Raw genomic sequence first — 27,268 nt, forward strand, 5'->3', positions numbered from 1 at the left:
CATACCACTTATCTGGATATAGGAAAATTAAATCCTATAAAATGAGGGAAGGATCAGTAAATGGGGTGGTCAAACAGGTTAAAATTGTACCACAGAATGAGTTAATGGAAGGCCAACCTTTTCTATTCACCTCATGGTTGCATTACAATCAACTATTAAATTACATATCCAGACACAAACAGAAACAAGAGCTAGGAAGGGCGCTTACTCCCTTTGAAAAGCTTTGCACTAACGAGGGCTCCCTACGACATCTGATATCACTAATATATACACTCTTAGTCCTTCGAGAGACAGATTCACTCCCATCTTATGCAAATAGCTGGGCAAAAGACCTAGGGTTAGAGATTGAAGTTGAGTCATGGCTGAAAAGCTTCAGACTCACAAATAGGTCTTCGATATCCTCTAATATCCAAGAAATTCATAACATTTTTGAGCAGGTGGTATATGACACCCGTTAGATTGCACAGGATCTTTTCCACCTTGAGTCCCTTGTGCTGGAGGGGTTGCGGGGAACAGGGCTCGATTTTACATATATGGTGGTCTTGCCCAGTGATCATCTCCTTCTGGGCGGGGGTCCTGAGTAAGATCAATGAGACACTAAACATTAATATCCCAAACTCACCAGAAATCTTGCTCTTCTTGGTCATGCCCAAAATGCAAAGTCAGGCCCATCTAGCCTTATTGCTAATACTAATCACTAGCGCCAAGAAATTGGTTCCCAAAAGATGGAAGATACGAGACCCCCCTACGGTGGGGGATTGGCTCTCTCAGGTGGAGGAGGCCTTACTCATGGAGAGATATCATTATTTGAAAATACATAAGCTAGATACTTATGAATTAATGAAAGCGATTTGGCACGGCACAATTTAAAAGAGAAAAGAGAAAAAAAAGAGAAATGAGAAAAAGGAGGAGGAAGAGGAAAAAAGACAGAAAGATGCCGATGGTGGTCGGGCAGCAGTCGCGGGCCCTCCCTAATATTTCACCCCTTTTTTTTTTTTTTTTCTTCTCTCCCTCTTCTCCGCCCCTCCCCTCCCTATTACTCTACTTTTCTACTCTACCTACCCACTCCCTTATGGTGTGTACACCCAGTTCATTGGATTTAAAAAATATTGCATTTTCATATTATTGACAAACTTTCTTTTGAAAAATTCCTTTTTTATCTTTGAAAATGCTCTCTCTTGACTATGGTCGAAGAGATGAGAGTATAAACAATCTGAAGTGTGTTATATTTCTATTGATTGTTGGGCTTAAAACGGATATGTAGAATTATCTATGGATTTGTATTCTGCTGGTGCCTCAGCAAGACTTTGTTCACCTTTTTTTTTCACTTCAATAAAGCATTAAAAAAAAAAAAAAAAAAAACCCTGTCCTTGTTCCGTCCGCGGAACTGGATGCATCACTCCCATTACTAGGAGGTCTTGCACGCAGCGTAGGAATGCCTCTTCCTTTATCTGGTTTGCAGATATTCTTGAAAGGTGAAATCTCCCTTGTGGAGGAGAAGCTTTGAAGTCCAGAAGATATCCCTGAGATATGATCTCCAACGCCCAGGGATCCTGAACATCTCTTGCCCACGCGAAGAGAGAAAGTCTGCCCCCCACTAGATCCGTTGCCGGATAGGGGGCCGTTCTTTCATGCTGTCTTGGAGGCAGCAGCAGGCTTTCTAGCCTGCTTGCCCTTGTTCCAGGACTTATTAGATTTCCAGGCCTGCTTGGATTGAGGGAAAGTTCCCTCTTGTTTTGAAGCAGAGGAAGTTGATGCTGTACCTGCCTTGAAATTTCGAAAAGGCACGAAAATTAGACTGTTTGGCCCTTGATTTGGCCCTGTCCTGAGGAAGGGTATGACCCTTACCTCCAGTAATGTCAGCAATAAGTAATTTAGACTTTGAAGTCACGTCAGCTGACCAGGATTTAAGCCATAGCGCCCTATGCGCCTGGATGGCGAATCCGGAATTCTTAGCTGTTAGGTTAGTCAAATGAACAATGGCATCAGAAACAAATGAGTTAGCTAGCTTAAGTGTTCTAAGCTTGTCAATAATTTCAGTCAATGGAGCTGTATGGATGGCCTCTTCCAGGGCCTCAAACCAGAATGCCGCCGCAGCAGTGACAGGCGCAATGCATGCAAGGGGCTGTAAAATAAAACCTTGTTGAATAAACATTTTCTTAAGGTACCCCTCTCATTTTTTATCCATTGGATCTGAAAAAGCACAGCTGTCCTCAACCGGGATAGTGGTACGCTTTGCTAAAATATAAACTGCTCCCTCCACCTTAGGGACCGTCTGCCATAAGTCCCGTGTAGTGGCGTCTATGGGAAAAAATTTTCTAAATATAGGAGGGGGGGGGAAAATGGCACACCGGGTCTATCCCACTCCTTACTAATAATTTCTGTAAACCTTTTAGGTATTGGAAAAACATCAGTACACACCGGCACTGCATAGTATTTATCCAGTCTACACAATTTCTCTGGCACTGCAATTGTGTCACAGTCATTCAGAGCAGCTAATACCTCCCCAAGCAATACACTGAGGTTCTCAAGCTTAAATTTAAAATTAGAAATCTCTGAATCAGGTTTCCCCGAGTCAGAGATGTCACCCACAGACTGAAGCTCTCCGTCCTCAGGTTCTGCATATTGTGACGCAGTATCAGACATGGCCCTTACCGCATCTATGCGCTCTGTATCTCGTCTAACCCCAGAGCTATCGCGCTTGCCTCTTAATTCATGCAATCTGGCTAATACCGCTGACAGGGTATTATCCATGATTGCAGCCATGTCCTGCAAAGTAATCGCTATGGGCGTCCCTGATGTACTTGGCGCCATATTAGCGTGCGTCCCTTGAGCGGGAGGCGAAGGGTCCGACACGTGGGGAGAGTTAGTCGGCATAACTTCCCCCTCGACAGAACCCTCTGGTGACAATTCTTTCAAAGATAAAGACTGATCTTTACTGTTTAAGGTGAAATCAATACATTTAGTACACATTCTCCTATGGGGCTCCACCATGGCTTTTAAACATAATGAACAAGTAGTTTCCTCTGTGTCAGACATGTTTGTACAGACTAGCAATGAGACTAGCAAGCTTGGAAAACACTTTAACAAGCAATTTAAAAAACGTTACTGTGCCTTTAAGAAAAACAAATTGTCAAAATTTGAAACAGTGAAAAAAGGCAGTTACACTAACTAAATTTTTACAGTGTATGTAACAAGTAAGCAGAGCATTGCACCCACTTGCAAATGGATGATTAACCCCTTAATACCAAAAACGGAATAATAAATGAAAAAAACCTTTTTAAAACTAGTCACAACAACTGCCACAGATCTACTGTGGTTGTTACCCTCCTCAAACACGACTTTTGAAGCCTTTTGAGCCCTTCAGAGATGTCCTGTATCATGCAGAGGGAAGCTGGATGTCTCTGTCAGTAATTTTAGCTGCGCAGAAAAGCGCTAAAATAGGCCCCTCCCACTAATATTACAACAGTGGAAAGCCTCAGGAAACTCTTTCTAGGCAAAAATCAAGCCAGCCATGTGGAAAAAAAATAGGCCCCAATAAGTTTTATCACCAAGCATATATAAAAACGATTAAACATGCCAGCAAACGTTTTATATTGCACTTTTATAAGAGTATGCATCTCTGGTAATAAGCCTGATACCAGTCGCTATTAAATCACTGTATTTAGGCTTAACTTACATTAATCCGGTATCAGCAGCATTTTTCTAGAAAATTCCATCCCTAGAAATATGTTAACTGCACATACAATATTGCAGGATAACCTGCACGCCATTCCCCCTCTGAAGTTACCTCACTCCTCAGAATATGTGAGAACGGCAGTGGATCTTAGTTACTTCTGCTAAGATCATAGAAACCGCAGGCAGATTCTTCTTCTAATGTTGCCTGAGATAAAACAGTACACTCCGGTACCATTTAAAAATAAACTTTCTTTCATGTAATTAGCAAGAGTCCATGAGCTAGTGACGTATGTGATATACATTCCTACCAGGAGGGGCAAAGTTTCCCAAACCTCAAAATGCCTATAAATACACCCCTCACCACACCCACAATTCAGTTTTTACAAACTTTGCCTCCTATGGAGGTGGTGAAGTAAGTTTGTGCTAGATTCTACGTTGATATGCGCTCCGCAGCAAGTTGGAGCCCGGTTTTCCTCTCAGCGTGCAGTGAATGTCAGAGGGATGTGAGGAGAGTATTGCCTATTTTGAATACAGTGATCTCCTTCTACGGGGTCTATTTCATAGGTTCTCTGTTATCGGTCGTAGAGATTCATCTCTTACCTCCCTTTTCAGATCGACGATATACTCTTATTTATATACCATTACCTCTGCTGATTTTCGTTTCAGTACTGGTTTGGCTTTCTACAAACATGTAGATGAGTGTCCTGGGGTAAGTAAATCTTATTTTCTGTGACACTCTAAGCTATGGTTGGGCACTTTGTTTACAAAGTTCTAAATATATGTATTCAAACATTTATTTGCCTTGACTCAGGATGTTCAACATTCCTTATTTTCAGACAGTCAGTTTCATATTTGGGATAATGCATTTGAATCATTTTTTCTTACCTTAAAAAATTTGACTCTTTTTTCCCTGTGGGCTGAAAATGCTTCATTTTATTGCGTCATTCTTGGCGCGGACTTTTTTGGCGCAAAAAATCTTTTTCTGTTTCCGGCGTCATACGTGTCGCCGGAAGCAGAGTCATTTTTTGACGTCCTTTTGCGCCAAAAATGTCGGCGTTCCGGATGTGGCGTAATTTTTGGCGCCAAAAAGCATTTAGGCGCCAAATAATGTGGGCGTCTTATTTGGCGCTAAAAAATATGGGCGTCGCTTTTGTCTCCACATTATTTCAGTCTCATTTTTTCTTTGCTTCTGGTTGCTAGAAGCTTGTTTATTGGCATTTTTTCCCATTCCTGAAACTGTCATTTAAGGAATTTGATCAATTTTGCTTTATATGTTGTTTTTTCTCTTACATATTGCAAGATGTCTCACGTTGCATCCGAGTCAGAAGATACTTCAGGAAAATCGCTGTCTAGTGCTGGAACTACCAAAGCTAAGTATCTGCTGTAAACTTTTGGTAGCTATTCCTCCGGCTGTTTGTATTAATTGTCATGACAAACTTGTTAATGCAGATAATATTTCCTTTAGTAATGTACCATTGCCTGTTGCAGTTCCTTCAACATCTAAGGTGCAGAATGTTCCTGATAACATAAGAGATTTTGTTTCTGAATCCATCAAGAAGGCTATGTCTGTTATTTCTCCTTCTAGTAAACATAAAAAATCTTTTAAAACTTCTCTCTACACAGATTAATTTTTAAATGAACATCATCATTCTGATTCTGATGACTCTTCTGGTTCAGAGGATTCTGTCTCAGAGATTGATGCTGATAAATCTTCATATTTATTTAAAATGGAATTTATTCGTTCTTTACTTAAAGAAGTACTAATTGCTTTAGAAATCGAGGATTCTGGTCCTCTTGATACTAATTCTAAACGTTTAGATAAGGTATTTAAATCTCCTGTGGTTATTCCAGAAGTTTTTCCTGTTCCTAATGCTATTTCTGAAGTAATTTCCAGAGAATGGGATAAATTGGGTAATTCATTTACTCCTTCTAAACGTTTTAAGCAATTATATCCTGTGCCGTCTGACAGATTAGAATTTTGGGACAAGATCCCTAAGGTTGATGGGGCTATTTCTACCCTTGCTAAACGTACTACTATTCCTACGTCAGATGGTACTTCGTTTAAGGATCCTTTAGATAGGAAAATTGAATCCTTTCTAAGAAAAGCTTATCTGTGTTCAGGTAATCTTCTTAGACCTGCTATATCATTGGCTGATGTTGCTGCAGCTTCAACTTTTTGGTTGGAAACTTTAGCGCAACAAGTAACAGATCATGATTCTCATAATATTATTATTCTTCTTCAACATGCTAATAATTTTATCTGTGATGCCATTTTTGATATTATCAGAGTTGATGTCAGGTTTATGTCTCTAGCTATTTTAGCTAGAAGAGCTTTATGGCTTAAAACTTGGAATGCTGATATGGCTTCTAAATCAACTCTACTTTCCATTTCTTTCCAGGGTAACAAATTATTTGGTTCTCAGTTGGATTCTATTATCTCAACTGTTACTGGTGGGAAAGGAACTTTTTTACCACAAGATAGAAAATCTAAGGGTAAAAACAGGGCTAATAATCGTTTTCGTTCCTTTCGTTTCAACAAAGAACAAAAGCCTGATCCTTCATCCTCAGGAGCAGTTTCAGTTTGGAAATCATCTCCAGTCTGGAATAAATCCAAGCCTTCTAGAAAGGCAAAGCCAGCTTCTAAGTCCACATGAAGGTGCGGCCCTCATTCCAGCTCAGCTGGTAGGGGGCAGGTTACGTTTTTTCAAAGAAATTTGGATCAATTCTGTTCACAATCTTTGGATTCAGAACATTGTTTCAGAAGGGTACAGAATTGGTTTCAAGATGAGACCTCCTGCAAAGAGATTTTTTCTTTCCCGTGTCCCAGTAAATCCAGTGAAAGCTCAAGCATTTCTGAATTGTGTTTCAGATCTAGAGTTGGCTGGAGTAATTATGCCAGTTCCAGTTCTGGAACAGGGGATGGGGTTTTATTCAAATCTCTTCATTGTACCAAAGAAGGAGAATTCCTTCAGACCAGTTCTGGATCTAAAAATATTGAATCGTTATGTAAGGATACCAACGTTCAAAATGGTAACTATAAGGACTATCTTGCCTTTTGTTCAGCAAGGGCATTATACGTCCACAATAGATTTACAGGATGCTTATCTGCATATTCCGATTCATCCAGATCATTATCAGTTCCTGAGATTCTCTTTTCTGGACAAGCATTACCAGTTTGTGGCTCTGCCGTTTGGCCTAGCTACAGCTCCAAGAATTTTTACAAAGGTTCTCGGTGCCCTTCTGTCTAATCAGAGAACAGGGTATTGTGGTATTTCCTTATTTGGACGATATCGTGGTACTTGCTCAGTCTTTACATTTAGCAGAACCTCATACGAACCGACTTGTGTTGTTTCTTCAAGATCATGGTTGGAGGATCAATTCACCAAAAAGTTAATTGATTCCTCAGACAAGGGTAACCTTTCTGGGTTTCCAGATAGATTCAGTGTCCATGACTCTGTCTTTAACAGACAAGAGACGTCTAAAATTGATTTCAGCTTGTCGAAACCTTCAGTCACAATCATTCCCTTCGGTAGCCTTATGCATGGAAAGTCTAGGTCTTATGACTGCTGCATCGGACGCGATCCCCTTTGCTCGTTTTCACATGCGACCTCTTCAGCTCTGTATGCTGAATCAATGGTGCAAGGATTACACAAAGATATCTCAATTAATATCTTTAAAACCGATTGTACGACACTCTCTAACGTGGTGGACAGATCACCATCGTTTAATTCAGGGGGCTTCTTTTGTGCTTCCGACCTGGACTGTAATTTCAACAGATGCAAGTCTCACAGGTTGGGGAGCTGTGTGGGGATCTCTGACGGCACAAGGAGTTTGGGAATCTCAGGAGGTGAGATTACCGATCAATATTTTGGAACTCCGTGCAATTTTCAGAGCTCTTCAGTCTTGGCCTCTTCTAAAGAGAGAATCGTTCATTTGTTTTCAGACAGACAATGTCACAACTGTGGCATACATCAATCATCAAGGAGGGACTCACAGTCCTCTGGCTATGAAAGAAGTATCTCGAATTTTGGTTTGGGCGGAATCCACCTCCTGTCTAATCTCTGCGGTTCATATCCCAGGTATAGACAATTGGGAAGCGGATTATCTCAGTCGCCAAACGTTGCATCCGGGCGAATGGTCTCTTCACCCAGAGGTATTTCTTCAGATTGTTCAAATGTGGGAGCTTCCAGAAATAGATCTGATGGCCTCTCATCTAAACAAGAAACTTCCCAGGTATCTGTCCAGATCCCGGGATCCTCAGGCGGAAGCAGTGGATGCATTATCACTTCCTTGGAAGTATCATCCTGCCTATATCTTTCCGCCTCTAGTTCTTCTTCCAAGAGTAATCTCCAAGATTCTGAAGGAATGCTCGTTTGTTCTGCTGGTAGCTCCGGCATGGCCTCACAGGTTTTGGTATGCGGATCTTGTCCGGATGGCCTCTTGCCACCCGTGGACTCTTCCGCTACGACCAGACCTTCTGTCGCAAGGTCCTTTTTTCCCATCAGGATCTCAAATCCTTAAATTTAAAAGGTATGGAGATTGAACGCTTGATTCTTGGTCAAAGAGGTTTCTCTGACTCTGTGATTAATACTATGTTACAGGCTCGTAAATCTGTATCCAGAGAGATATATTATAGAGTCTGGAAGACTTATATTTCTTGGTGTCTTTCTCATCATTTTTCTTGGCATTCTTTTAGAATTCTGAGAATTTTACAGTTTCTTCAGGATGGTTTAGATAAAGGTTTATCCGCAAGTTCTTTGAAAGGACAAATCTCTGCTCTTTCTGTTCTTTTTCACAGAAAGATTGCTAATCTTCCTGATATTCATTGTTTTGTACAAGCTTTGGTTCGTATAAAACCTGTCATTAAGTCAATTTCTCCTCCTTGGAGTTTGAATTTGGTTCTGGGGGCTCTTCAAGCTCCTCCGTTTGAACCTATGCATTCTTTGGACATTAAATTACTTTCTTGGAAAGTTTTGTTCCTTTTGGCGATCTCTTCTGCCAGAAGAGTCTCTGAATTATCTGCTCTTTCTTGTGAGTCTCCTTTTCTGATTTTTCATCAGGATAAGGCGGTGTTGCGAACTTCTTTTGAATTTTTACCTAAAGTTGTGAATTCCAACAACATTAGTAGAGAAATTGTGGTTCCTTCATTATGTCCTAATCCCAAGAATTCTAAGGAGAAATCGTTGCATTCTTTGGATGTTGTTAGAGCTTTGAAATATTATGTTGAAGCTACTAAGTCTTTCCGAAAGACTTCTAGTTTATTTGTTATCTTTTCCGGTTCTAGAAAAGGCCAGAAAGCTTCTGCCATTTCTTTGGCATCTTGGTTGAAATCTTTAATTCATCTTGCCTATGTTGAGTCGGGTAAAACTCCCCCTCAAAGGATTACAGCTCATTCTACTAGGTCAGTTTCTACTTCCTGGGCGTTTAGGAATGAAGCTTCGATTGATCAGATTTGCAAAGCAGCAACTTGGTCCTCTTTGCATACTTTTACTAAATTCTACCATTTTGATGTATTTTCTTCTTCTGAAGCAGTTTTTGGTAGAAAAGTACTTCAGGCAGCGGTTTCAGTTTGAATCTTCTGCTTATGTTTTTCATTAAACTTTATTTTGGGTGTGGATTATTTTCAGCAGGAATTGGCCGTCTTTATTTCATCCCTCCCTCTCTAGTGACTCTTGCGTGGAAAGATCCACATCTTGGGTAATCATTATCCCATACGTCACTAGCTCATGGACTCTTGCTAATTACATGAAAGAAAATATAATTTATGTAAGAACTTACCTGATAAATTCATTTCTTTCATATTAGCAAGAGTCCATGAGGCCCGCCCTTTTTTGTGGTGGTTATGATTTTTTTGTATAAAGCACAATTATTCCAATTCCTTATTTTATATGCTTTCGCACTTTTTTCTTATCACCCCACTTCTTGGCTATTCGTTAAACTGAATTGTGGGTGTGGTGAGGGGTGAATTTATAGGCATTTTGAGGTTTGGGAAACTTTGCCCCTCCTGGTAGGAATGTATATCCCATACGTCACTAGCTCATGGACTCTTGCTAATATGAAAGAAATGAATTTATCAGGTAAGTTCTTACATAAATTATGTTTTTGATTGAAGTTAAAAAACTAACTATAATACACCACTCTCCTCTTACTACCTCCATCTTTGTTGAGAGTTGCAAGAGAATGACTGGATATGGCAGTGAGGGGATGAGCTATATAGCAGCTCTGCTGTGGGTGATCCTCTTGCAACTTCCTGTTGGGAAGGAGAATATCCCACAAGTAATGGATGATCCGTGGACTGGATACACCTTACAAGAGAAAACCCAGGTTTGGTACGCAGAACTACCTTATCTGCATGGAAGATCAGATAAGGAGAATCACATTGTAAGGCAGATAACTCGGAAACTCTGTTCTTTTTTCATTCTTATTCTTTTTTTAAACTCGGAAACTCTGCGAGCCGAGGAAATTGCTACCAAAAAAAGAACTTTCCAAGATAAAAGTTTGATATCCATGGAATGAAGAGGTTCAAACGGAACCCCTTGAAGAACTTTAAGAACCAAATTTAAGCTCCAAGGCTGGAAAGGACAACATGTCCACCAGATCTGCATACCAAGTCCTGCGTGGCCACGCAGGCGCTATCAAGATCACTGATACTCTCTCCTGCTTGATTTTGGCAATCAGACGAGGGAGCAGAGGAAACGGTGGAAACACATAAGCCAGGTTGAAGGACCAAGGCGCTGCTAGAGCATCTATCAGCGTTGCCTTGGGGTCCCTGGACCCGTAACAAGGAAGCTTGGCGTTCTGGCGAGACGCCATGAGATCCAGTCTGGTTTGCCCCAACGATGAATCAATTGTGCAAACACCTCCGGATGGAGTTCCCACTCCCCCGGATGAAAAGTCTGTCGACTTAGCTATCCATATCCCAGGTGTAGAGAACTGGGAGGTGGATTTTCTGATAGGTGGCAAGAGTGAATCTCTGCCCAGCGAATTATCTTTGAGACTTCAAACATCGCTAGGGAACTCCTTGTTCCCCCTTGATGGTAAGCCACAGTCGTGATGTTGTCCGACTGAAATCTGATGAACCTCATTGTCACTAGCTGAGGCCAAGCCTGAAGAGCATTGAATATCGCACTTAGTTCCTTGGACAGATGGACCCGAGATAGCCACCAGAGAAGAGAATCCCTGGTCTCTTGATCCAGATTTAGTAGAGGGGCCAAATCTGTGTAATCCCCATTCCACTGATTGAGCATGCATAGTTGCAGCGGTCTGAGATGTAGGCGTGCAAACGGCACTATGTCCATTGCCGCTACCATTAAGCCGATTACTTCAATACACTGAGCCACCGAAGGGCGAGAAGTGGAATAAAGAACACGGCAGGAATTTAGAAGTTTTGATAACCTGGACTCTGTCAGGTAAATCCTCATTTCTACAGAATCTATTAGAGTTCCCAGAAAGGAAACTCTTGTGAGAGGGGATAGAGAACTCTTTTCTTCATTCACCTTCCACCCATGCGACCTCAGAAATGCCAGAACTATGTCTGTATGAGACTTGGCAATTTGGAAATTTGACGCCTGTATCAGAATGTCGTCTAAATAAGGGTCCACTGATATGCCCCGCGGTCTTAGGACCGCCAGAAGTGACCCCAGAACCTTCGTAAAGATTCTTGGGGCTGTAGCTAACCCAAAGGGAAGAGCTACAAACTGGTAATGCCTGTCTAGAAAGGCAAACCTGAGAAACCGAGGATGATCTTTGTGTATCGGTATGTGAAGATAAGCATCCTTTAAATCCACTGTAGTCATGTATTGACCCTCCTGGATCATAGGTAGGATGGTACGAATAGTCTCCATCTTGAATGATGGGACTCTGAGGAATTTGTTTAAGATCTTGAGATCTAAAATTGGTCTGAAGGTTCCCTCTTTTTTGGGAACCACAAACAGATTTGAGTAAAATCCCTGTCCTTGTTCCTCCTTTGGAACTGGATGGATCACTCCCATAACTAGGAGGTCTTGAACACAGTGTAAGAATGCCTCTCTTTATCTGGTTTGCAGATAATCGTGAAAGGTGAAATCTCCCTTTTGGAGGAGAAGCTCTGAAGTCAAGAAGATATCTCTGGGATACAATTTCCAACGCCCAGGGATCCTGGACATCTCTTGCCCAAGGCTGGGCGAAGAGCCAAAGTCTGCCCCCCTACTAGATCCGTTACCGGATAGGGGGCTGATACTTCATGCTGTCTTAGGGGCAGCAGCAGGTTTTTTTGGCCTGCTTAACTTTGTTCCAGGTCTGGTTAGGTCTCCAGACCGACTTGGACTGGGCAAAAGTTCCCTCTTGTATTGCATTGATGCCGCACTCGCCTTGAAGTTTCGAAAGGCACGAAAATAAGTCTGTTTGGCCCTTGATTTGGACCTATCCTGAGGAAGGGCATGACCTTTTCCTCCAGTGATATCAGAAATGATCTCCTTCAAACCAGGCCCGAATAGGGTTTGCCCCTTGAAGGGAATGTTAAGCAGCTTAGACCTTGAAGTAACGTCAGCTGACCATGATTTAAGCCATAGCGCCCTGCGCGCTTGAATAGCAAAACCAGAATTTTTAGCCGTTAGTTTAGTCAAATGAACAATGGCATCAGAAACAAAAGAATTGGCTAGCTTAAGTGCTCTAAGCTTGTCAAGTATGTCATCCAATGGGGTCTCTACCTGTAAAGCCTCTTCCAGAGACTCAAACGAGAACGCCGCAGCAGCAGTGACTGGGGCAATGCATGCAAGGGGCTGTAGAATAAAACCTTGTTGAATAAACATTTTCTTAAGGTAACCCTCTAACTTTTTATCCATTGGATCTGAGAAAGCACAACTGTCCTCGACAGGGATAGTAGTACGCTTAGCTAGGGTAGAAACTGCTCCCTCCACCTTAGGAACGGTCTGCCATAAGTCCCGTGTGGTGGCATCTATTGGAAACATTTTCTTAAAAATAGGAGGGGGAGAGAACGGCACACCTTGTCTATCCCATTCCTTAGTAATAATTTCTGTAAACCTTTTAGGTATTGGAAAAACATCAGTGCACACCGGCACTGCATAGTATTTGTCCAATCTACACAATTTTTCTGGCACTGCAATTGTATCACAGTCATTCAGAGCAGCTAAAACCTCCCTGAGCAACACGCGGAGGTGTTCAAGCTTAAATTTAAATGTAGACATATCAGAATCAGGTTGAATCTTTTTCCCTGAGTCAGAAACATCACCCACAGAAAGAAGCTCTCCTTCCTCAGCTTCTGTATATTGTGAGGGAGTATCAGACATAGCTCTTAAAGCGTCAGTATGCTCTGTATTTCTTCTAACTCCAGAGCTGTCTCGCTTTCCTCTAAACCCAGGTAGTCTGGATAATACCGCTGACAGGGTATTATCCATGACCGCAGCCATGTCTTGTAAAGTAAACGCTATGGGCGCACTAGATGTACTTTGCGCCATTAGAGCGTGAGTCCCTCGAGCTGGAGTCAAAGGGTCTGACACGTGGGGCGAGTTAGTCGGCATAACTTCCCCCTCGTCAGATTCCTCGAGTGATAAATTTTTAAAAAACACAATATGATCTTTATTACTTAAAGTGAAATCAGTACATTTGGTACACATTCTAAAGGGGGGGTTCCACCATGGCTTCTAAACATAATGAATAAGGAGTTTCCTCTATGTCAGACATATTTAAACAGACTAGCAATGAGACCAGCAAGCTTGGAAAACACTTTAAATCAAGTTAACAAGCAAAAAATAAAAACGGTACTGTGCCTTTAAGAGAAACAAATTGTCAGAATTTGAAAATCAGTGAAAAAAAAGCAGTAAATCAAACGAAATTTTTACAGTGTGTATAATAAGCTAACAGAGCATTGCACCCACTTGCAAATGGATGATTAACCCCTTAGTTCAAAAAACAGATCAAAAAAACGAAATAGACGTTTAACAGTCACAACAAACTGCCACAGCCCTGCTGTGGGCCTACCTTCCCAGGAAAGCCTAAGAGCCCTTTAGAGAGGTCCTATAGCATTCAGGGGACTCCTGGAGGAAGCTGGATGTCTCAGTCTGTAAAAGTTACTGCGCAATAAAGCGCTAAATTAGGCCCCTCCCACTCATATTAAAACAGTGGAAAGCCTCAGGAAACTGTTTCTAGGCAAATTTAAGCCAGCCATGTGGAAAAAAACTAGGCCCCAATAAAGTTTTATCACCAAAGTATATATAAAAACGTTTAAACATGCCAGCAAACGTTTTATATTGTAAATCTATAAGAGTATTACCTCTGAAAGTAAGCATGATACCAGTCGCTATTAAATCACTGTATTCAGGCTTACCTTACATAAATCTGGTATCAGCAGCATTTTCTAGAAATTGTTTTTTAACTGCACATACCTCATAGCAGGATAACCTGCACACCATTCCCCAGCTGAAGTTACCTCTCTCTTCAGTTATGTGTGAGAACAGCAATGGATCTTAGTTACAACCTGCTAAGATCATAGAAATCACAGGCAGATTCTTCTTCTATTTTCTGCCTGGGATAAAATAGTACAACTCCGGTACCATTTAAAAATAAACTTTTGATTGAAGGAAAAAAAAACAACTACGTTTCACCACTTCTCTCTTACTACCTCCATGCTTGTCGAGAGTTGCAAGAGAATGACTGGATATGGCAGTTAGGGGAGGAGCTATATAGCAGCTCTGCTGTGGGTGATCCTCTTGCAACTTCCTTTTGGGAAGGAGAATATCCCACAAGTAATGGATGATCCGTGGACTGGATACACCTTACAAGAGAAAAAAAAAATCTTCTCACAGGAGGTCTATTCAATACCCTTGAGACAATGCTCTGAATCCATTGATTTTGGACAGAATCTGCCCAAATGTCTTGTAAAAATTTTAATCTGCCCCCCACCAGCCGAGCTGGAATGAGGGCCGCACCTCATGCAGACTTGGGGGCTGGCTTTGGTTTCTTAAAAGGCTTGGATTTATTCCAACTTGAAGAGGGTTTCTAATTAGAACCAGATTCTTTGGGGGAAGGATTGGCTTTTTGTTCCTTATTCTGTTGAAAAGAACGAAAACGATTAGAAGCCTTAGATTTACCCTTAGATCTTTTATCCTGAGGTAAACACTCCCTTCCCCCCCAGTAACAGTTGAAATAATTTAATTCAACTGAGAACCAAATAAATTGTTACCTTAGAAAGAAAGAGATAGTAATCTAGACTTGGATACCATGTCAGCATTCCAATATTTAAGCCACAAAGCTCTTTTAGCTAAGATAGCTAAAGACATAGACTTTTCCACGTTCACTTTCCATCCGTGAGATCTGAGAAAGGCCAGGACGATGTCCGTGTGAGCCTTTGCTTGAGGAAGGGACGACGCTTGAATCAGAATGTCGTCCAAGTAAGGTACTACAGCAATGCCCCTTGGTCTTAGCACAGCTAGAAGGGACCCTAGTACCTTTGTGAAAATCCTTGGAGCAGTGGCTAATCCGAAAGGAAGCGCCACGAACTGGTAATGCTTGTCCAGGAATGCGAACCTTAGGAACCGATGATGTTCCTTGTGGATAGGAATATGTAGATACGCATCCTTTAAATCCACCGTGGTCATGAATTGACCTTCCTGGATGGAAGGAAGAATTGTTCGAATGGTTTCCATTTTGAACGATGGAACCTTGAGAAACTTGTTTAAGATCTTGAGATCTAAGATTGGTCTGAACGTTCCCTCTTTTTTGGGAACTATGAACAGATTGGAGTAGAACCCCATCCCTTGTTCTCCTAATGGAACAGGATGAATCACTCCCATTTTTAACAGGTCTTCTACACAACGTAAGAATGCCTGTCTTTTTATGTGGTCTGAAGACAACTGAGACCTGTGGAACCTCCCCCTTGGGGGAAGCCCCTTGAATTCCAGAAGATAACCTTGGGAGACTATTTCTAGCGCCCAAGGATCCAGAACATATAGAATAGATTTAACATCAATATTGATAATATCAAAAATAGCATCACAGATAAAATTATTAGCATGTTGAAGCAAGCGAACAATGCTAGACAAATCAGGATCTGTTTCTTTTTGCGCTAAACTTTCCAACCAAAAAGTTGATGCAGCTGCAACATCAGCCATAGAAATGGCAGGCCTGAGAAGTTAGCCAGAACATAAATAAGCTTTCCTTAGCTAAGATTCAAGTTTCCTATCTAAAGGGTCTTTAAAGAAAGTACTATCTTCCATAGGGATAGTAGTATGTTTAGCAAGAGTAAAGATAGCCCCATCAACTTTGTGGATTTTTTCCCAAAACTTCAATCTAATTGCTGGCAAGGGATACAACTTTTTAAACCTAGAAGGCGGCATAAAAGTACCAGGCCTTTTCCATGCCTTAGAAATCATATCAGAAATAGCATCAGGAACTGGAAAAACCTCTGGAGTAACCACAGGAGGTTTATAAACAGAATATAAACGTTTACTAGTTTTAATATCAAGAGGACTAGTTTCCTCAATATCCAAAGTAATCAACACCCCTTATCAAGGAAAGAATATACTCCATCTTAAAGAGATAAGTAGATTTGTCAGTGACAATCTCTGAGGTAGGATCTTATGAATCAGATAGATCATCATCAGAGGAGGATAAATCAGTATGTTGTCTGTCATTTGAAATTTCATCAACTTTATGAGAAGTTTTAAAAGACCTTTTACGTTTATTAGAAGGCTGAATAGCAGACAAAGCCTTCTGAATCGCATCAGCAATAAAAACAGAATTTATGTTTACCTGATAAATTACTTTCTCCAACGGTGTGTCCGGTCCACGGCGTCATCCTTACTTGTGGGATATTCTCTTCCCCAACAGGAAATGGCAAAGAGCCCAGCAAAGCTGGTCACATGATCCCTCCTAGGCTCCGCCTACCCCAGTCATTCGACCGACGTTAAGGAGGAATATTTGCATAGGAGAAACCATATGATACCGTGGTGACTGTAGTTAAAGAAAATAAATTATCAGACCTGATTAAAAAACCAGGGCGGGCCGTGGACCGGACACACCGTTGGAGAAAGTAATTTATCAGGTAAACATAAATTCTGTTTTCTCCAACATAGGTGTGTCCGGTCCACGGCGTCATCCTTACTTGTGGGAACCAATACCAAAGCTTTAGGACACGGATGAAGGGAGGGAGCAAATCAGGTCACCTAAATGGAAGGCACCACGGCTTGCAAAACCTTTCTCCCAAAAACAGCCTCAGAAGAAGCAAAAGTATCAAACTTGTAAAATTTGGTAAAAGTGTGCAGTGAAGACCAAGTCGCTGCCCTACATATCTGATCAACAGAAGCCTCGTTCTTGAAGGCCCATGTGGAAGCCACAGCCCTAGTGGAATGAGCTGTGATTCTTTCAGGAGGCTGCCGTCCGGCAGTCTCGTAAGCCAATCTGATGATGCTTTTAATCCATAAAGAGAGAGAGGTAGAAGTTGCTTTTTGACCTCTCCTTTTACCGGAATAAACAACAAACAAGGAAGATGTTTGTCTAAAATCCTTTGTAGCATCTAAATAGAATTTTAGAGCGCGAACAACATCCAAATTGTGCAACAAACGTTCCTTCTTCGAAACTGGTTTCGGACACAGAGAAGGTACGATAATCTCCTGGTTAATGTTTTTGTTAGAAACAACTTTTGGAAGAAAACCAGGTTTAGTACGTAAAACCACCTTATCTGCATGGAACAACAGATAAGGAGGAGAACACTGCAGAGCAGACAATTCTGAAACTCTTCTAGCAGAAGAAATTGCAACCAAAAACAAAACTTTCCAAGATAATAACTTAATATCAACGGAATGTAAGGGTTCAAACGGAACCCCCTGAAGAACTGAAAGAACTAAGTTGAGACTCCAAGGAGGAGTCAAAGGTTTGTAAACAGGCTTGATTCTAACCAGAGCCTGAACAAAGGCTTGAACATCTGGCACAGCTGCCAGCTTTTTGTGAAGTAACACAGACAAGGCAGAAATCTGTCCCTTCAGGGAACTTGCAGATAATCCTTTTTCCAATCCTTCTTGAAGGAAGGATAGAATCTTAGGAATCTTAACCTTGTCCCAAGGGAATCCTTTAGATTCACACCAACAGATATATTTTTTCCAAATTTTGTGGTAAATCTTTCTAGTTACAGGCTTTCTGGCCTGAACAAGAGTATCGATAACAGAATCTGAGAACCCTCGCTTCGCTAAGATCAAGCGTTCAATCTCCAGGCAGTCAGCTGGAGTGAGACCAGATTCGGATGTTCGAACGGACCTTGAACAAGAAGGTCTCGTCTCAAAGGTAGCTTCCATGGTGGAGCCGATGACATATTCACCAGATCTGCATACCAAGTCCTGCGTGGCCACGCAGGAGCTATCAAGATCACCGACGCCCTTTCCTGATTGATCCTGGCTACCAGCCTGGGGATGAGAGGAAACGGCGGGAATACATAAGCTAGTTTGAAGGTCCAAGGTGCTACTAGTGCATCCACTAGAGCCGCCTTGGGATCCCTGGATCTGGACCCGTAGCAAGCAACTTTGAAGTTCTGACGAGAGGCCATCAGATCCATGTCTGGAATGCCCCACAGTTGAGTGACTTGGGCAAAGATTTCCGGATGGAGTTCCCACTCCCCCGGATGCAATGTCTGACGACTCAGAAAATCCGCTTCCCAATTTTCCACTCCTGGGATGTGGATAGCAGACAGGTGGCAGGAGTGAGACTCCGCCCATAGAATGATTTTGGTCACTTCTTCCATCGCCAGGGAACTCCTTGTTCCCCCCTGATGGTTGATGTACGCAACAGTTGTCATGTTGTCTGATTGAAACCGTATGAACTTGGCCCTCGCTAGCTGAGGCCAAGCCTTGAGAGCATTGAATATCGCTCTCAGTTCCAGAATATTTATCGGTAGAAGAGATTCTTCCCGAGACCAAAGACCCTGAACTTTCAGGGATCCCCAGACCGCGCCCCAGCCCATCAGACTGGCGTCGGTCGTGACAATGACCCACTCTGGTCTGCGGAAGGTCATCCCTTGTGACAGGTTGTCCAGGGACAGCCACCAACGGAGTGAGTCTCTGGTCCTCTGATTTACTTGTATCCTCGGAGACAAGTTTGTATAGTCCCCATTCCACTGACTGAGCATGCACAGTTGTAATGGTCTTAGATGAATGCGCGCAAAAGGAACTATGTCCATTGCCGCTACCATCAAACCTATCACTTCCATGCACTGCGCTATGGAAGGAAGAGGAACGGAATGAAGTATCCGACAAGAGTCTAGAAGTTTTGTTTTTCTGGCCTCTGTCAGAAAAATCCTCATTTCTAAAGAGTCTATTATTGTTCCCAAGAAGGGAACCCTTGTTGACGGAGATAGAGAACTCTTTTCCACGTTCACTTTCCATCCGTGAGATCTGAGAAAGGCCAGGACGATGTCCGTGTGAGCCTTTGCTTGAGGAAGGGACGACGCTTGAATCAGAATGTCGTCCAAGTAAGGTACTACAGCAATGCCCCTTGGTCTTAGCACAGCTAGAAGGGACCCTAGTACCTTTGTGAAAATCCTTGGAGCAGTGGCTAATCCGAAAGGAAGCGCCACGAACTGGTAATGCTTGTCCAGGAATGCGAACCTTAGGAACCGATGATGTTCCTTGTGGATAGGAATATGTAGATACGCATCCTTTAAATCCACCGTGGTCATGAATTGACCTTCCTGGATGGAAGGAAGAATTGTTCGAATGGTTTCCATTTTGAACGATGGAACCTTGAGAAACTTGTTTAAGATCTTGAGATCTAAGATTGGTCTGAACGTTCCCTCTTTTTTGGGAACTATGAACAGATTGGAGTAGAACCCCATCCCTTGTTCTCCTAATGGAACAGGATGAATCACTCCCATTTTTAACAGGTCTTCTACACAACGTAAGAATGCCTGTCTTTTTATGTGGTCTGAAGACAACTGAGACCTGTGGAACCTCCCCCTTGGGGGAAGCCCCTTGAATTCCAGAAGATAACCTTGGGAGACTATTTCTAGCGCCCAAGGATCCAGAACATCTCTTGCCCAAGCCTGAGCGAAGAGAGAGAGTCTGCCCCCCACCAGATCCGGTCCCGGATCGGGGGCCAACATTTCATGCTGTCTTGGTAGCAGTGGCAGGTTTTTTGGCCTGCTTTCCCTTGTTCCAGCCTTGCATTGGTCTCCAAGCTGGTTTGGCTTGAGAAGTATTACCCTCTTGCTTAGAGGACGTAGCACTTTGGGCTGGTCCGTTTCTACGAAAGGGACGAAAATTAGGTTTATTTTTGGCCTTGAAAGGCCGATCCTGAGGAAGGGCGTGGCCCTTACCCCCAGTGATATCAGAGATAATCTCTTTCAAGTCAGGGCCAAACAGCGTTTTCCCCTTGAAAGGAATGTTAAGTAGCTTGTTCTTGGAAGACGCATCAGCTGACCAAGATTTCAACCAAAGCGCTCTGCGCGCCACAATAGCAAACCCAGAATTCTTAGCCGCTAACCTAGCCAATTGCAAAGTGGCGTCTAGGGTGAAAGAATTAGCCAATTTGAGAGCATTGATTCTGTCCATAATCTCTTCAAAAGGAGGAGAATCACTATCGACCGCCTTTACCAGCTCATCGAACCAGAAACACGCGGCTGTAGCGACAGGGACAATGCATGAAATTGGTTGTAGAAGGTAACCCTGCTGAACAAACATCTTTTTAAGTAAACCTTGTAATTTTTTATCCATAGGATCTTTGAAAGCACAACTATCTTCTATGGGTATAGTGGTGCGTTTGTTTAAAGTGGAAACCGCTCCCTCGACCTTGGGGACTGTCTGCCATAAGTCCTTTCTGGGGTCGACCATAGGAAACAATTTTTTAAATATGGGGGGAGGGACGAAAGGAATACCGGGCCTTTCCCATTCTTTATTTACAATGTCCGCCACCCGCTTGGGTATAGGAAAAGCTTCTGGGAGCCCCGGGACCTCTAGGAACTTGTCCATTTTACATAGTTTCTCTGGGATGACCAACTTGTCACAATCATCCAGAGTGGATAATACCTCCTTAAGCAGAATGCGGAGATGTTCCAACTTAAATTTAAACGTAATCACATCAGGTTCAGCTTGTTGAGAAATGTTCCCTGAATCAGCAATTTCTCCCTCAGACAAAACCTCCCTGGCCCCATCAGACTGGTTTAGGGGCCCTTCAGAACCATTATTATCAGCGTCGTCATGCTCTTCAGTATCTAAAACAGAGCAGTGGCGCTTACGCTGATAAGTGTGCATTTTGGCTAAAATGTTTTTGACAGAATTATCCATTACAGCCGTTAATTGTTGCATAGTAAGGAGTATTGGCGCGCTAGATGTACTAGGGGCCTCCTGAGTGGGCAAGACTCGTGTAGACGAAGGAGGGAATGATGCAGTACCATGCTTACTCCCCTCACTTGAGGAATCATCTTGGGCATCATTGTCATTGTCACATAAATCACATTTATTTAAATGAGAAGGAACTCTGGCTTCCCCACATTCAGAACACAGTCTATCTGGTAGTTCAGACATGTTAAACAGGCATAAACTTGATAACAAAGTACAAAAAACGTTTTAAAATAAAACCGTTACTGTCACTTTAAATTTTAAACTGAACACACTTTATTACTGCAATTGCGAAAAAATATGAAGGAATTGTTCAAAATTCACCAAAATTTCACCACAGTGTCTTAAAGCCTTAAAAGTATTGCACACCAAATTTGGAAGCTTTAACCCTTAAAATAACGGAACCGGAGCCGTTTTTAACTTTAACCCCTTTACAGTCCCTGGTATCTGCTTTGCTGAGACCCAACCAAGCCCAAAGGGGAATACGATACCAAATGACGCCTTCAGAAAGTCTTTTCTATGTATCAGAGCTCCTCACACATGCGACTGCATGTCATGCCTCTCAAAAACAAGTGCGCAACACCGGCGCGAAAATGAGTGTCTGCCTATGATTTGGGAAAGCCCCTAAAGAATAAGGTGTCTAAAACAGTGCCTGCCGATATAATCTTATCAAAATACCCAGATTAAATGATTCCTCAAGGCTAAATATGTGTTAATAATGAATCGATTTAGCCCAGAAAAAGTCTACAGTCTTAATAAGCCCTTGTGAAGCCCTTATTTACTATCTTAATAAACATGGCTTACCGGATCCCATAGGGAAAATGACAGCTTCCAGCATTACATCGTCTTGTTAGAATGTGTCATACCTCAAGCAGCAAGAGACTGCTCACTGTTCCCCCAACTGAAGTTAATTCCTCTCAACAGTCCTGTGTGGAACAGCCATGGATTTTAGTAACGGTTGCTAAAATCATTTTCCTCATACAAACAGAAATCTTCATCTCTTTTCTGTTTCTGAGTAAATAGTACATACCAGCACTATTTTAAAATAAACTCTTGATTGAATAATAAAAACTACAGTTAAACACTAAAAAACTCTAAGCCATCTCCGTGGAGATGTTGCCTGTACAACGGCAAAGAGAATGACTGGGGTAGGCGGAGCCTAGGAGGGATCATGTGACCAGCTTTGCTGGGCTCTTTGCCATTTCCAGTTGGGGAAGAGAATATCCCACAAGTAAGGATGACGCCGTGGACCGGACACACCTATGTTGGAGAAATCTTATATATTCTCAGGGATATCATGTACATTAGATGTTGAAGGAACCACAGGCATTGTACTAGTACTAATGGATATATTATCTGCATGTAAAAGAATATCATGACAACTGTTACATACTACCGCTAGAGATATAATCTCTACTAATTTACAACAGATACACTTATCTTTGATAGAACTGTTATCAGGCAGCAGGAATCCAACAGTGGTTTCTGAGACAGGATAAGATTGAGACATCTTGCAAATGTAAGAGAAGAACAACATATAAAACAAAATTATCAATTTCCTTATAAGGCAGTTTCAGGAATGGGGAAAAAATGGAAACAGCATAGCCCTCTGAGCATAGAGAAAGGCAAGAGGCATATAGGAAGTGGGGTTTAAATCAAATTATTGGGGGGCAAGTATGACGCGCAATGCAAAATGAACATTTTTTGGCGCTAACATCAGGAAATGACGCAACCTTGTGCAAGGAACCTGGCGTCAACTAAGACGCGGGAAATTACGAACTTGCATCAACGAACGTACATTCAAGCCAAAAAAGTTCTCGTGCCAAGAATGACGCAATAAACTATACCCCAGGTAAGAAAAAAAAGAAAAAAAATAACTTCCCAAATACGTTTTTCCCAATTTTGAAACCGATAGTCTGCAAAAGGAAATATACATAAACCTGACTCATGGCAAATATAAGTACAATACATATATTTAGAACTTTACATTAATACATAAAGTGCCAAACCATAGTAATGGAAACATACTTACCGAAAGACACCCATCCACATATAGCAGATAGCCAAACCAGTACTGAAACAGTTATCAGTAGAGGTAATGGAATATGAGAGGATATCGTCGATCTGAAAAGGGAGGTAGGAGATGAATATCTACGACCGATAACAGAGAACCTATGAAAAGATTTCCCGCAAGGAAAACCATAGAATTCAATAGGTGATACTCCCTTCACATCCCTCTGACATTCACTGTACTCTGAGAGGAATTGGGCTTCAAAATGCTGAGAAGCGCATGTCAACGTAGAAATCTAGCACAAACTTACTTCACCACCTCCATAGGAGGCAAAGTTTGTAAAACTGAATTGTGGGTGTGGCGAGGGGGTGTATTTATAGGCATTTGAGGTTTGGGAAACTTTGCCCCTCCTGGTAGGATTGTATAGCCCATATGTTTTGCTCATGGACTCTTCTCAATTACATGAAAGAAAGTTATTTGAAATTGCATGTCCTATCTAAATCACAAGTTTTATTTTGACTATACTGTCCCTTTAACAAAAAGTTACAGTTCTTGTCTTCTACAGTAACTTATCTAAAACAGGCAAGTGGCGTAAGAGTTTGCTGCATTTTTTTTTTTTTTTTTTTAAAGATCAAACAAAATATGAATGTATTCAGAAAGTTTTCAAACTCAGGTGGCATGCTAATCTATTGGAAGACTAATGGTGTTGTGTCCCTCATAAATGTGCAGAAAAGGCCATGGACTATAAAATACCTGTTAGCAGAGAAAACATGACTTTTCTCAAGGAGTGTAAAAATCTTATCTGCTCTTTATAGCTTGTAAAAAATGTGTTTTTTTTTAAAGGGACATTAACGTCCCAATTAAACTTTCATGGCTCAGAGCAGCAATTTTACAGTTTTTAATTTGCTACTATTATTAAATCTACTTTGTAATCTTGATATCCTTTGTTGAAGAGCATAGCTTAGTAGGCTCAGGAGTGCATGTGATATTACATGGCAGCAGTTTATAGGTTACCAAATTAGCTCTGAAAATTGTGGCAAATTCTCAGTAATAGGGTGAAGTTTAAAGAACAGCCCATAAAACAATGTTAAAAGGGACAGTCTACTTTATTTTGTTATTGTTTAAATAGATAACACAAAACTGGGGAATGGGTATAAGGGGCTTATCCATATTTTCTAACAACATCAAGTAGACTGCACCTTTAAGCAAAAGTTATTTAACTAAAACTTTCAGTAAATAAAAACAGATGTGTGCACAACCAATACCTAGAGATAATTTGTTGTCTGATCAGGAAAATCTCTGCAGTTGTGTTTGTGAGACAAGTTTGTGGAGATGATAAAAAAAAAAAAAAAAAAAAAGTGCCGTGTGTCAAGCCACAGTACAACTACTATTTAGTATAAAATGCCTGAATGACTATACACTTAGGGCATGTGATATTCACTATGCAAATATAAATCAACCTAAAAAAAAAAAAAAAAAGCTATAAATCTAAGAACTGAACCTAGTGACACAAAAGGTGCCGTCCGTGACAATTACTCAGCACACGCTCAGTGATAAAGGTGACTGTTCCCAGTGTCCGGTATCCGATTGGCCTCATAAAAAAAAGAATTAATGTTTTACTACTAGTGAATACTGAACCTACACAGGTTATTTGTTTAGCCTCAGAGGAATTTCACTTATTTTACTCTGTCAATACAGGACATAAATATTGACAGCTAAACGCAACACACCTTACCATAGCCAGATAGGTGTCACCAGCAAATCACTTGCGCTGGTCACAGTAAATGGATTATTAAAGGGTTATAAAAGGTTGCTATAACCCATGTAATAAAGTGTTTCATTAGAATGAATAGGAATTTGAATTCTGAATCTTTCATGATTCAGATAGTACATGCAAATTTTAAATAGCTTTCTAATTTACTTATTTCGCTGCCAAACACCCTCCAGCGACTCTTATCCACAACGGATGGAAGGCCTGGACAGGAGTGTGCTTATGTTACAGAAAAGTGCAGGAGGTACAGCTTCTCATTGTATTTTGAAAATCGTGTCCCAGATGGAACCAGATATTTCAAAAGACCTTGGCGCTGCAAAACATTGCAGCTGAAACTAGTGATTGGATAAACCGTGACAATAGTCAAATGTTTAAAATATGAAACCTTTGGCCTCAGTAATGAGATAACTTGTTTTAAAAGAATACAATGTAAATTTATTTATACAATATTAAACATAAATTAAAAAAGCTGATCAGCAAAAGAGCAATAAAATAATTGTAGCAATTAAATAGTAAGAATGTAACAATAAAACTAACTTGACACAATATAGCAACACACAATATGGCACTATAGCAAATGTCAGTGTAGCATCAAAAATAACAAAACAACCCTGGAGCTGATATGCGAAACAAATGTTGAAGGTCCGGAAAAAGAGTGAGCGGTCGAGATCCCCAGCTGATTCCTTGAGAAGCAGAGTGAGGCTGGAACGACAAACGGATCCAAATCATACACAAGCAGAAAACAGGGCAGGCAAGAAACACCGCAGACAAAAAAGGAGAAGTGCGGAGATCAGCACGGAGGGGGCAGAAGAAGAAGAAGTACTGACAAAGGACTTTGCACTCCCATTTGCGATATCCAACCAATGAGCACAGCTAATACAGGTTTAAAAAGCCCTGTATTACACCTTTCTGGAGCTTGACAAAGGCCCTGACCGGGCTGAAACGCGTTGCTCCTCCCACTCCACGCCACCTGACGTAACATTACCTACACAGACCGGCTTCTGTGTTAACTGCAACTTTCAGCGGAGTATCTTTGAAAAATCCGGTATTGTTCCAAAGGCTTATCCGGCTCGGCTACAGCTTGCTAAAAGGGACCCATCGGCGCAGCAGCAACCAAGACACGGTGTAAGTAAAAGTGAACACCTTTTGTTTGGTTTTCTGCTTGTGTATCACTAGTTTCAGCTGCAATGTTTTGCAGCGCCAAGGTCTTTTGAAATATCTGGTTCCATCTGGGACACGATTTTCAAAATACAAATTTTCTGTTTTTGGTTGTGGAGATAGGGGTCTCCATTTTTTCCCTTGGTCTATTGGTGCCTTTTCCTTAGCGCAGGGCAACATTTTTCTGTATTTTCGCACAGCTTCTCATTGGCAATGCCACCACTTCATTTAAGAAAAAGCAATTAGGAGGAGAGCGGCCAACTGGTCTTAAATTAATAAATGTATTATTGCTAAATTACTTGCCATATAATTCCTAACTGGTTATATAGATTTATAAACACTGCTTTAAAATAATATTGATTAGTGAGACAGAGACATATATATATATATTATTTTTTCAATATATGCACACACTTAATTTACAACACAGCAATCTTTAATTTGTTGTGACGTTTCGGGGCATTCACCCCTTCTTCAGGGTCTGAGGAAGGGGTGAATGCCCCAAAACGTCACAATAAATTAAAGATGGCTGTGTTGTAAATCCAGAGAGTGCATATGAGTTTTTCTATTAAACCGCAAATGCACCTTGGTGTTTAATCTGGTGTTTTATATATCTATATCTCTAATATATATCTATATATCTATATATATATATATATATATATATATATATTATCTCTATATATATATATATATATATATATATATATATATATATATATATATATATATATATATATATTATATTATATTATATATTATATATTATATCTATATATCTATATATCTATATCTATCTATATATCTATCTATATATCTATCTATATATCTATCTATATATCTATCTATATATATATATCTATATATCTATATCTATATCTCTATATCTATATCTATATCTATATCTATATCTATATCTCTATATCTCTATATCTATATATCTCTATATCTATATATCTCTATATATATATATATATATATATCTATATCTATATATATATATATATATATATATATCTATATATATATATCTATATATATATATCTATATATCTAATATCTATCTATATCTCTAATAAATATATATATATATATATATATAAATATAAAAATATATATATATCATGTCATACTCTGCACGATTGTGCTAACAAACTACCATCTTCCTTCACTAATTAGTGCTAGGTGTAAATAAGTGTGCACACTACTCTAAAACAATTAATTAGTGTAGAATGCAGCATATTCGGGGAATTTGCAACATTTTACAGCACACAACTTACAAAATTTGACTTTCAAACTATATTTTCTTTTAAATGTATTTATATATTTTTT

The 27,268-nt window shown here is 40.7% G+C and overlaps 1 protein-coding gene across 1 annotated transcript in view; it reads right to left on the reverse strand.

Moving 5' to 3' along the window:
• Positions 1-27,268, reverse strand: part of TESK2 (testis associated actin remodelling kinase 2) — a 587,073-nt gene that overhangs the window by 147,207 nt on the left and 412,598 nt on the right. The gene's annotated exons all lie outside the window — the stretch shown is intronic.

The sequence above is a fragment of the Bombina bombina genome, chromosome 10 (assembly GCF_027579735.1).
Source record: "Bombina bombina isolate aBomBom1 chromosome 10, aBomBom1.pri, whole genome shotgun sequence".
In the NCBI taxonomy this organism is placed as follows: domain Eukaryota; kingdom Metazoa; phylum Chordata; class Amphibia; order Anura; family Bombinatoridae; genus Bombina; species Bombina bombina.